The 12,008-nt window shown below is 39.5% G+C and overlaps 1 long non-coding RNA gene across 1 annotated transcript; it reads right to left on the reverse strand.

Moving 5' to 3' along the window:
- Positions 1-3,218: 3,218 nt before the first annotated feature.
- LOC134101146 (uncharacterized) lies at positions 3,219-5,381 on the reverse strand. Its single transcript, XR_009941355.1, has 3 exons — positions 5,273-5,381; positions 4,289-4,336; positions 3,219-3,736 (listed from the first exon to the last, which is right to left on the reverse strand). It is a non-coding gene; the product is annotated as an uncharacterized LOC134101146 (long non-coding RNA).
- Between the last annotated feature and the right edge of the window lie 6,627 nt (positions 5,382-12,008).

Consider the following 12,008-nt stretch of genomic DNA (forward strand, 5'->3'; position numbering starts at 1 on the left):
TCATAAACTAAGCTTTCCAACGATATGTATATCGAGGGTATTGCAAAAACTATCACAAAGATAACTGCTATAACTTACATAAAACACCAGATTATTTAGCCTATTTTACAAAAGCAGAATTGGGACAAACTTCACTGGTCCACAATGGTCCAATTCCATCAGTAGAAAAGAAATGAAAGTTTTACCTACCAGGTCAAGAAGGTTGTCCTTTTGATTTGTGAGGTCTTATACTGTACGTGTGTTGGCTCATTTACAAAGTCCAAACAATAAACCCAGTGGGATGGTCCAGTTTATTGCATTTAGTTAGGTCAGGGATGGGCAACTGGTGGTCCTCCTCCTCATTCAGTGTGGCCGGTGGATCAGTTTTCGGTTTTTACCTTTTATCTGAACTGGATCCATATTGTTATACGATCATTACAATAGTAGTAATGATAAGGAGTGCTTCCCATATTTAAAAAAAAAAAAAAAAAATCAGCGGAGTTCAGCTTTCTGAGCTACAGCCAGCGTGGAAGAGATACCGAGAACTGAGCAGTCTATAAAGGAAACTCAGTCAATAAAATCACACTGTCAGGATCTGGCCTCGGCTGAATGACTTTTTGCCACCCTGGTGGCCGTTTTGTGTATTGTTCTGTGTTTGTTCCCTTTTGCTGTTCCTCATGTGCTCTGTTTACTTTGTCTTGTCATGCATCTCTGCCCATTCCCTTATTTGGACCCTGCACATCCTGTCTTGTTAGTTGTCTTGTTGGTCTCGTCCAGTCTTTCAGTTAATTACAGTGCACGAAAATGCACTGTACTGTTCTTCTTAGGTTTTTTCTTCTTAACATGTTTAATGTAACTTCGACCGTTTAATGTAGAAACTTCATTCAAACTGTGTTATGTAGGTCTTAGTTAGGACACCCGTGGAATGTATTTTTCATCTTTGTAACTGTTATACTTTTAAACTATTAACAAAAAACTACTCAACATTTCCCAATAGACTTAAAGGAGTCATAGAACGCATTTTTTGACCATTACAAATTGATCTTTGAGCCTAAATAATGTCATATGTAAATTTGTGGGGCTGAAAACGCCCCAGGAGCACTGCTAGATCGCCTAATACAAGGTCATAAATAAGCCTGGCAATGAAACAGTTTGTTTTTCCCGCCCACTCAGCAAGTTCATGAATATTCAAATGAGATGCGCGCTGATTGGTCTATTGGCCGATATGTCCTGAAAGTTGATTGGCTCAATCCACCGGTCTGAAGCTAGAGCAAAGTGAAACTACGTTTACTGCTGGTAAATAAAGCCAAAGTCTTTGATAAAGCTATCAACAATGGATTTAAATAAGGAATACAGCCGTACATGTATAAACCGAGTCAGAAGAAGGTTCTGACGAAGATGAAGTGCAGCAGATTCCCCAACAGAATGAATGTGTTAGATTGGTAAGTTTTATCAGTACATTTCTTAGTATAGTAACTCTCCAAAGTTAGCTGTAATAACGCTAGCATTACAACGTCTCTGCCATAGACCACATATCTAGATACTAGCATCGTAAGAGCAGTTTAACAAGAATTAATCGAAGGTATGCAAATGAGAGGGGGTGTATCTAAAGGGGGATGGGCGCCTATTACGTGTTATCTGAGCTCTGTTCAGATTGGAGCATTTCAACACGGCTGTTTCTATTTCCCAATTTGCATACGAAAGCAGGCGGGGGACGCGGTAAAGTCTTTGGTGTTGTCCTTTGGACACTGCTCGCAGCCTAAATTCAACAGGAACAAGGTGAATGTGGTTTTGAATTCTAGGACTCCTTTAACATTGGGCTGATGACATCACAATGGGCTAATTAATCTGATTTTTGCACCTGTGTCAACGGCCAGCTGCTCAACTAGGCCCCATCAAAGGGTTGTTGTTAAACTGATTGCACCTGTAGTCTATCAACTGCTATCTGCTGAACTAGGCCAGCTCTCTCGTTAGTGTTAGGGGAATATTTCTCATGAGATATCTTTGATTGTCGTAAGCCTACTTCTGTAACTAACTAGGCTATTATTTTTCGCAGTTAGATAGCTAAATGATGCTAGCTCTCGTTGGCTTTTCCAAGTCACGTTAGTCAGGCTAGCAATCTGTGTTTGGAAACTATGCAGTTTGTCGAATGTACATCCTTATGTATCTTTTTGGTATTCTTGAACAGTTTTAGCCTACGTATCTGTAGGCCTACTTTGAAAGCGTATTGTTGAAAACTTAACACAAGTAAACACAAGAACAGTCAAGCATTAGCCTGATTGCCATCGACTTTCAAAGCTCTGCGAGACTTTAGTCTGACCAAGAGCCTGTGCTCAACGGTTTCTCCAAGAGCATGGTTGACCTGCCTCGTTCAAGTGCCTCGATTTGCTACTGGTCAATGTCAGAAAGGGGTTTGCCGAGTTTAAACCAATCACATGCTCCATGGTGAAAATGAATGAAGCGCTTCCCAGAGCCATAGATAGAGAGAGTTGCGACACTCTTTGAAGTCGCCGCCGCGCCGTCACGTGGTTCACGTACGCTACAACAGTTCTAACCAGCCCTGGCGCTGCCATGTTATTTCTATGGGATAGACAGCAATGATCACGAGAAACATCGAAACATTCCAAACACGAGTTCAATTTGAAGTGCTATAACGTTGGTTAGCATGTTTACATAGTGCCCATGACATATCGCAAGTTTGCTCTGCAAACATCGTTCTGAAATAGTCTATTCTGTGGTAGCTGACACTGCCATTTAGCCTACCTCTTGGCATCAGCTCCATTCCTGGTTCCGTGATTTGCCTGTTTGTCGTCATGCATAATAAACTTACATTGTTGAAATGTATGTATTTTGTATCCAATGTTACCGTGGGTATTTGAGATGTTCAGTGATCCTCTCCAGTTATTTTGATGAGATGAAGGTGGCCACCCTAACTATATAGGCCTACACACCCACAGCCTTCACAATTTTAGGAGTAAGCCATGAACATCTATAATATATGGCAACCAGTAACAGGTTATACGTTAAAAGTTAGATCAATGCAGTCAATCAGTTAATTTGTTTATTTTAAGGAATAGCCTAAATATGGCCACCACACAGCCTTAGTAATATTTTCAGATTAAGCCATAAACATATGAAAATACATTAACAAAGAACGATAAATAACAGCCAAAATGTTAAAAGTGTGTATGTTAAAGTTAAGTTTGTTCAACAGTTCGTTCAGGACACCCACTGTTTCGATAACATTGTAACTCAATACGCAATCATCTGTTTCAAGAAAGCACTTAGAACAGCATAAAAAGGATGACTGATACATTTTGAGTTTTCAATACATTTGTTTATTACATTTTCAATGTGTGGAACAAGTAGGCTATGTTTTAACAACATCAAGAACAGGAATACACACAGAAAAGGCTTAAGGGAGATATGGTGAGACTGCAATATAAAAAGGAGGGTTAACACCCATTTATATTTTCAAAGACATTCTGAAAAACATTTCAGATTCCCAAATCTGAACAACCGTACCGTGTGTACAACTAAAGACATTAATGTGCAAAGGATGCTGGACATGCACACCTACAGTACAAGAAGGTTAACTGAGGAAGATGCATCACATTTGGCTGGAGGTGTGACAGGAGGTGTTGGAGATGCTGAGGTTGGAAGGGTCCCTTCGTTTGGACCTAAACCATAAAAAATGACCTTCTCTGATAATTTCAGTCAATACTACACACCCGTCTTGTCCTCTGCATCCTTGGTCCTAGGCAAGAACAGGCACAGAGGAAAATGGAGAGAGCAGGTAAAAGTCAGTGTATACTTGGTACAATACATTCACAGATGCCACATCAAGGTATTAGCATAAACAAAAGCAAAAGGCCAGCAAGAGTTTTACACGGCTGACCCCTTCAAGGTTGGTTGGGGGTGCCACACCTTATAACTTTTATAACACCAATGATTCCCAACAATATCTTTCATGGTTATTTTGAGAATAAAAAGGTGACAGGCTATAAGAAATCACTGCACTTTTAGCCATTGCATTCATCAACACAAGGAGACTTTTCTTATTGTAATAAGAACAATACTGAGGGTAATCAGTAACTGACTTTGTGAGGAATGCCAGCATGCTGTACAGACAACAATTGGGATTGATTACAGTATACCCACTACAGCTAACTAGACTAGGCTACATCATTGCAAACATTGTTCTTATTCTATGGATGGACCTAATTCTACCCTTAAAGCATAACCTACACTTTTCAGTTATCCATACAAGGTTAAAAAAAAAGAAAGAAAATTATTATAGCCTACTTACAAGGACCACTTAATTGAAGACAATGTCTTGTCACATCACTTTCAGCATCTGCAAGATAGTCATTGCAATCAAAATTATTCCATCAAATACATCGACCTGCTGTGGTGATATAGACCTCAGAAATGTACATTCAATGTAGAATAATATTGACTGCAACCTGACATCCAACAGCAGTTGAGACAAAAATAAGTACTGCACTGTACACGCGCCCCTATCCCAAGCTCTAGTCTCGTGCCACTGTCCCGACTCCCGAGTTGGAACAGTAGTGGCACTAGGGGCAGGACTGGACAGTAGTACAGTTTTTGCTTCTACAGCTCTCCTGGCCTGAAGTTCATAATTGAAATTTCTGTTGTGAAGAGATGTACCCGAGTTCATATCCTCTCTGATCACAAGTTTAGCTTCAGGTTCACTTCATAGTGCCATGAAACATTCCATCTAGCAAGCTAACAAGCTAGATCAGGTCTAAATGAAATGTCATCCCATTAATTAGTTCCACTGTTCATCTGAAGAACAACTTAATCACAAACTCGTTGATAACGAGCACATCTGATGCCATTGCATGCATTAAGATCACGTTACTGTTCCCCCTTCATTGCATTTCGAATGTGCGTGAGCTGACTAGCTAACATTAGCTAACACCATCAGGTTCAGCAAATAGGATTATAAATGTCATACAAACTCCTTTATAACCCCATATATTATCTAACGTTGCTCTACTACAGTAGCGTAACCAAGTGTGATATGTCTGACATTCCTTATTGACATAGGAACATTACATTTAAGCTAGCCTGCCTCCACGTCTAAGGTTAGCTTGGCAGGCTAACGTAACGTTATGCTCTGAAATTTCGGTCATAACTAAGATACAAAAATAACAGTTAAACGAGCAGCACAAACAACTCGAATAACACTACGAGTACATACTGGTACAGTTGATATAGGAAATATATAACAATTTCAAAAAAGGTCGTGCTTTCGTTTACTTACCGCTGACAAAGTTAGGCAGACACCAATGGAAGTGAATGAGGCAAACTCCGCGAATGTCACTGTTAAGAACTGTTGAGCTCTCCATAACGCGGAAGTAGCCTGAAAAAACGTCCGCCATTGTTTCCTATGGAGGTCTATGGGAGTTTTTTTTTTTTTTTTTTTTTTTTTTTTTTTTTTTTTTTATTACAACAATAATATTGACAGTAACAAAATATACAAACAGGTAACATTAAGGACTGAGATGATGCCAGGGGGAACATAAACAACATAAAGGGAATACATTACGTGGACATAAATAAATCAAAATGTATGCATAAATCCAGAGTTTTTATAGCTTTGGGATTTGTTGAGTGTACAATATTTTTAATGTACTGTTTAGCTTCATTCAAAAAGGCTGTAAAACATGGCTTTTGGTTACAGAATTTAGATTTGTGAATGTGAAATTTCGCAAGAAGTAATACCAAGTTGATGATATAGAAGTGATTAGATTTACCATATGGATAAGATGTGAAGCCAAACAGTACATTACTAAAGGACAATGAAGAATAGGTGAAATCTGAAAGAATATGCTTGAAGATATCATTGCAAACAGATCTCCAGAAGTTGCCAGTGTAGTTACAAGACCAAAATAGGTGGTCAATGTCCTCCAGATGCAGGTCACAAAAGGTGCAGTCCAGGGTAATGTCTTTTTTAAATCTTTGTAAGAAAGTCTTTGTAGGGTAAAAGCGATGTATCATTCTGAAAGACACTTCTTTAACCTTGTTCGTAATCATATATTTGGAAGGTAAACACCATATTTTTCTCCATTCTAAATCAAAAAACAAGTTATTCCAAAAAGAGACGACACTAGGAACAGAGATCATATCTTTTTGAAACAGAGCACGTATTTTAAAGTTATTATTCTTAATAGAAGAGAAACACATTTGGCCAATCTCAGTGACAGTTGGATTTAACGGTAATAAAGAAGACTCATGTGAGCTATGTTGTAAGAGACGTAAAGCACCAGAAGGTATTGCATCAAATACAATAGCGTATTCTCTAGGTGGGATAGGTACATTGTGTGTGTGTAAGAATTCAGTGTAAGACATAAGCTCACCATTAATATTAATGAGTTGATTGACCAAATAAATACCGTGTTTGAACCAGTTTTCTAAGAACAACATTTTGTGTTTATATAATATGTCTCTGTTATTCCAGATATAATACCTGTGAGGAGAAAAGTTATGTTTATAGATTAAAGACCAGGAAAGAAGCATCTGTTTATGAAAGTGGGAAAGTTTTGAGGGTATCTTTTCAATCTTGTAGTTACACAATAGGAAAAAGTCAAGACCACCAAGCTTAGAAAATAAGATGTTTGGGATAAAGTTCCATATAGAGTTGGGGTTTCTCAGGAATTGTTTAATCCAGTTTATTTTAAAAGTAAAGTTAAGAGTAGTGAAATCTAAGAAGTTTAGGCCACCTTTGACATAGGGATTCATCAATACAGATTTTCTTATATAGTGGATTCTATTTCTCCACACAAAGTTGTAGAGCATTTTGTCAATGGCTATGGAAGTTTCTTTGCTAACAGCCAGGGGTAGAGCAGCATAGATTAGACGAGATATACCTTCTGCTTTAGATATCAAAATTCTACCTTTGATGGACAGGTCTCTCTGAAGCCATGAACAAAATCTTTTCTGTACTTTGTTCACTTTAGAATTAAAGTTCAGAGAGCATCTAGTATCTTGATTTTGAACTATAGTTAAACCAAGGTATGTGACTGAATCTTTTATTGGAATGCTAGATATTGACAGAACATTGCAAGTCTTAAGGGGGAGCAGTTCACACTTACTTGTATTTAGATAAAGCCCAGAGGCAAGAGAGAATGATTTAATTGTATCAAGGGCAATTGAAACTTGTGAGGCGTCTTTTAAGAATAGTGTCGTATCATCAGCAAGTTGACTGATTATGATTTCTCGTCCTGCTATTTCAATGCCCTTAAGGGGGCTAAGCGAGATGAGGTCAGACAGCATTTGGGCACATATTAAGAATAAATACGGAGAGATGGGACAACCCTGTCTGACTCCACGATTTACATTAAACCTAGGAGAGGTTCCAGTGTGTAATTTAATTGAGCAATTAGCATTTTTGTACATGGTCTTAATTGAAGAACAAAAATAAGGGCCAAAACCGATTTTTTCTAAGGCTTTAAAAATAAAATTGTGTTCTATTGTGTCAAAGGCCTTACGAAAATCCAAGAATAAAATATAGGCCTCATCACTATAGAGATCAGGATAGTCAATGAGGTCAAGTACAAGTCTAATATTATTAGAAATGTGCCTGCATCTCATAAAACCGGATTGTGTCTCATCAATAATGTAATCTAGAACAATTTTTAATCTCTTGGCGAATATTTGGGCTAATACCTTATAGTCATTGTTGAGGAGACAGATTGGTCTCCAGTTATCAATGAGAAGTGAGTCTTTATTAGGTTTTGGGATAAGGGTTAACAGTCCCTGGGATAGAGTGGGGGGGAGAGTTTCAGATTCAATGCTTTCAGCAAATACATGAAGGAGGAATGGGGCTAACTGCTCTGTAAAAGTAATGTAAAATTCAGAGGTTAGGCCATCAACACCTGGAGATTTGTTAACTTTTAAGCGATGAATGGCCAGTTTAACCTCATTTAATGTTATTGGATCATCACATAAAATATTGTGTTCATTTAATATAGATTTAGTGTTGGTAAGCTGCTCTAGAAAGTTGGTAGTTACTGTGTCATTATATTGAGTTTGATAGAGATGGCTATAAAATGATGAACAGTAATTGGCAATTTGTCGGGGATCATCTGTAATAGTGCCATTAACATTAAGTTTTTTAACAGAATTTGATTTATTACGAGACCTTTCTAATTGAAAAAAATAAGCAGTATTTTGTTCCCCCTCTTCCAACCATTTACACCTTGATCTCACAAATGCTCCTTCTGCCTTTTTCTTGTATAAAGCATTTAGTTTGTCTTGTTGTATAATTAGTTCCTCTCTGTCTTCTTCAGTTAAGTCGTCAGGTAGAATCTGTGTGAGGGCAGTTATTTTTGTTATTACATTAGTTTCCTCACCTATCCTTCTTTTGGCTAAAGTGGCTCCATAATCTCTTAGAGCTTTGGCTACCTCAAATTTAAGGAGTTCCCAGTGTCTGGTATAATTGTTTTCTACTTTAGCCTTGCACCAGAAGTGTTCTATGAGTTTCTTAATCATCTCAACTACAGATTCATGCTTCAGAAGGGAACTATTAAGTTTCCAATATGAGCTTCTAAGTGATTGTGGGTTTTTTGAGCCAAAAGAGACCTGAAGCGTTACTGCTTTATGGTCAGTCAAAGGTGTTGTGAGAATATTGCAAGTAACATTATTTTTGTCTAAACAACTAGAGATGAGCCAGAAATCTATGCGTGACATAGAAGTCCCAGCTTTATTGCTCCATGTGTAAAGTTTAGTATTGTGATTTTTCTCTCTCCAGATATCAGTTAAATTGAACCTCTGCATGAAAGTAATCAGATTAGAGGGAGCCCTCGCTACACTTTGTGGCCATCTATCTAAGGAGTTGTTTAAGGTTATGTTGAAATCGCCTCCTATCAAAAGTAAAATATTAGGATACTTAGAAATCCAGTGTAAGAGGCGGGTTTCTAAGACATCGAAAAAGAAATCATTTTCAGGCTTGGAGTTATACCCATATACATTGGCAAGAAGAATAATTAAATTATCAATGTTAATAATTAAAATAAGGTAGTGGCCCTCTGGGTCACTTTCGGAATGTAGGACCGACCCATTAAAGCAATTCTTAAGAGTAGTAGTCCCTGCTGACCTTTCTGTACCGTGCGAAAACCACACTTCATTGCCCCATTGAGATTTCCAGAATGAAGTATCATTTACCACAGAATGTGATTCTTGAAAAAAATAAAAATCAGCCTTTTGCTGTTTAGCAAATAAAAATAAAGCTTTTCGCTTAACATTTTCTCTCAACCCCCTGGCATTTAGGGAAACTATTGATAAAGACAGTGTAGAAACGAAGAAATACGAGTTGAATTGTACTAACCAAAGTGAACAATTTTCAACCCTTTTTGCATTAACTGTTAGATGAATAAGAACAACATCTATAGGGTTTGGCACTATATCAGAACATAACTGTGCCAAGATTATCGTAGACAGTGCACTTGCATGTAGAAACAGTAGCACATAGAAAAGCAGAGTTTATGTCAGGTTGTAGGCTACTGTAGAGCAAGTGTGTAAAGGTGAGTATGAATTGTGTGCATTTGTGTATTATTACGTGTGTAGAACTTTAGTGTATGGCTGTGGTAGGTGTGTGTGTGATGTGTAGCCGTTGTGGTTAAACCAGTGGGTTTGAAGTGTCCATCTCTGCCGAAGTTGGGTGCGCCGGTTGCTCGCTGTGCAGCGCTGGAGGTGGACGAAACTCCTTCCCCTCAATGATGACTCTGATGCCTGCAAAGTGGGCTTTCTTCCCTTCTTTTTTTGCCGCGTCGATTACAGGCCAAAGCTTCTGTCGTAGAGCTCTGTCTATCGCCGTAAGATCCTCTGTAAACCGCAATTTATTTTCCGATAAGAAAGCACAGCCTTTTGCCTGCCTCCAGACCAGGTCCCGCGTCGTTCTGTTCGAAAATCGGATGATGGTCATCCTTGGTTTTTTCTGCTGCTTGTCATACCGGCCCAAACGGTGGACAATGTCGATGTCATCTTTCAATTTCGTCCGGGCTTCCTCGACAACAGCAGCACAAATGTCTAACACTTTTTCTTTGATATTTTCATGCATAGTCTCGGGGATGCCATGGAGTTTAAGATTCCATCGTCGCTGGTATCTTTCCGCCTCGTTAACTTGTGCCTCTATTTCTGTTAGCCTTCTATCGTTACGTTCACATGTACTTCGGACTGTAGACATTTGTGATTTCAGGCTGCTAACTTCTTGGAAAGCAAAGTCAATTGACTTTTTCAAGGCATCAATGCTGACAGTGTTACGGGTAATCATACTTTCTAGGCTGTCAGCTCGCTCATTAACAACTGCAGCAATATTCTGTTGTAGATCTGACAGAGTCAATTCACCTTTGAGGCGCTTCTCAGCTGGTTTGGCGGGAGTGTCTGAGTCCAAATCTGGCATCGTTATTAGCTCCGGGCTTGGGCTGCGCCGAGAGTTGGAGTAGCTATGTTCCAATTTGTCTCCACGTGAATCATTTGGCATATTCGCTCGAACAGGCTTAGCTGAAGACATCTTTCCAACCTGAGGTGAGACTCTCGTCGTTCTTGAAGTTTCTTGTTTACGTTTGGTGGTTTGTTCGGATGGCATGTCCGCCGGCTAACAGTCACACGTTGTTCCTCGTATTTTCAATCACGATAATAATGGGCTACCTACCAGATACTATATACGATACTTTACATATAATATAGATACACATTCATTCCGACACAATTTCGATCGTGTGTTGTTCAAAACATTAGGAAAAGGGGTGAATATTGAAATTCCACTCTAGCTGTGTAACTTTCCGACCGCACTCAGCGCCATCTTGGCCGGCCCCCCAGGGGTCTATGGGAGTGTCGCCACTCTGTTATATCTACCGCTCTGGCGCTTCCGTTCAATCCATGTGTTATGGTCGCAGTTCTGCTGCGTCACTGCCTTGAACACGCCTCTACCCAGAGCCGATGGAGCTGCTCAAAGTTGATTGGTTCTCGACCAAAGGGGGCAGTTCCGCAGTTTCGTGGAATTCAGAAATCCTGCCCGATCAGCAGTTGGCCAGACCAGCGACAGCAATGCCGAAGGTGTTACGTCACTGGGAGGGCGTGCCAGGCTAGTCAAGCATGGCCATCATTGGAAAACTTCTGACAAACAGTGTTAACTAGCTCTCTTGTTCTGCCTGCTGGTAAGATAATATGGGCAGCATAATATACATCAAGGTATTCTAAATAACTAATTCACTAAGCCATTCATCTGCACATTTATTCTCTTTGATAACATTCTGCGTGTCCTTCAATCACCTGCACCCATTTTTAACGATGACACATGGAAAACGATTAAACGATTGTTCTTCCTATTGTAGCTAGCAACCCACTGCTACGCAAGTAGTTGCCATCTCTCAATCTGTGTTTCGATCATAAAAAATACATTTCGGAGATATTTGTAACCGTAGTAACTACAGTAGGCCTATGTGTAACATAATGTAACCCCGCTGATATGTACGGTTCTGCCTACCACTCCAGTTGTAGGCCTAAACAAACGGTCACATGACATTAATGGCCTGTGCAGACTACACAATTTCAACCCGATTTTGCCACGATTGTGTCGTGGCCGACAAATGTCCATTGTTGGGTCCGAATATTCAAAGTCGGGAACGACGTTTAAAGGAGGAAGCGTCAGAATTTTTGGGGAATCTCCTGCGACTCCCATGTTGACACTGACACTGTGACGACACACGACGAGAAGGCTACGATAGATGATCTTGTAATGTGGCCAGTCTTGCGGCCACGACGCTGCACGATTTTGTGGTTCTCTGATCGCCTAGTCTGACATGGTCAATCGTAAGAGATAATCGTGAAAGACAGAAAAGTCGTGTAGTCTGTACAGGCCATAAGGCATTATGACGTTGGTAGATGCAAAACCTTAATAGCAGACAAGACTGACCTTTGTCACCTACCTTTTACAAGGATACAAGGATGTGGTTGGCCACAGCATTGCCAGAGTCTCCCCAGTTATGTCTACTTGG

Source organism: Sardina pilchardus, chromosome 14, assembly GCF_963854185.1.
Source record: "Sardina pilchardus chromosome 14, fSarPil1.1, whole genome shotgun sequence".
In the NCBI taxonomy this organism is placed as follows: Eukaryota; Metazoa; Chordata; class Actinopteri; order Clupeiformes; family Clupeidae; genus Sardina; species Sardina pilchardus.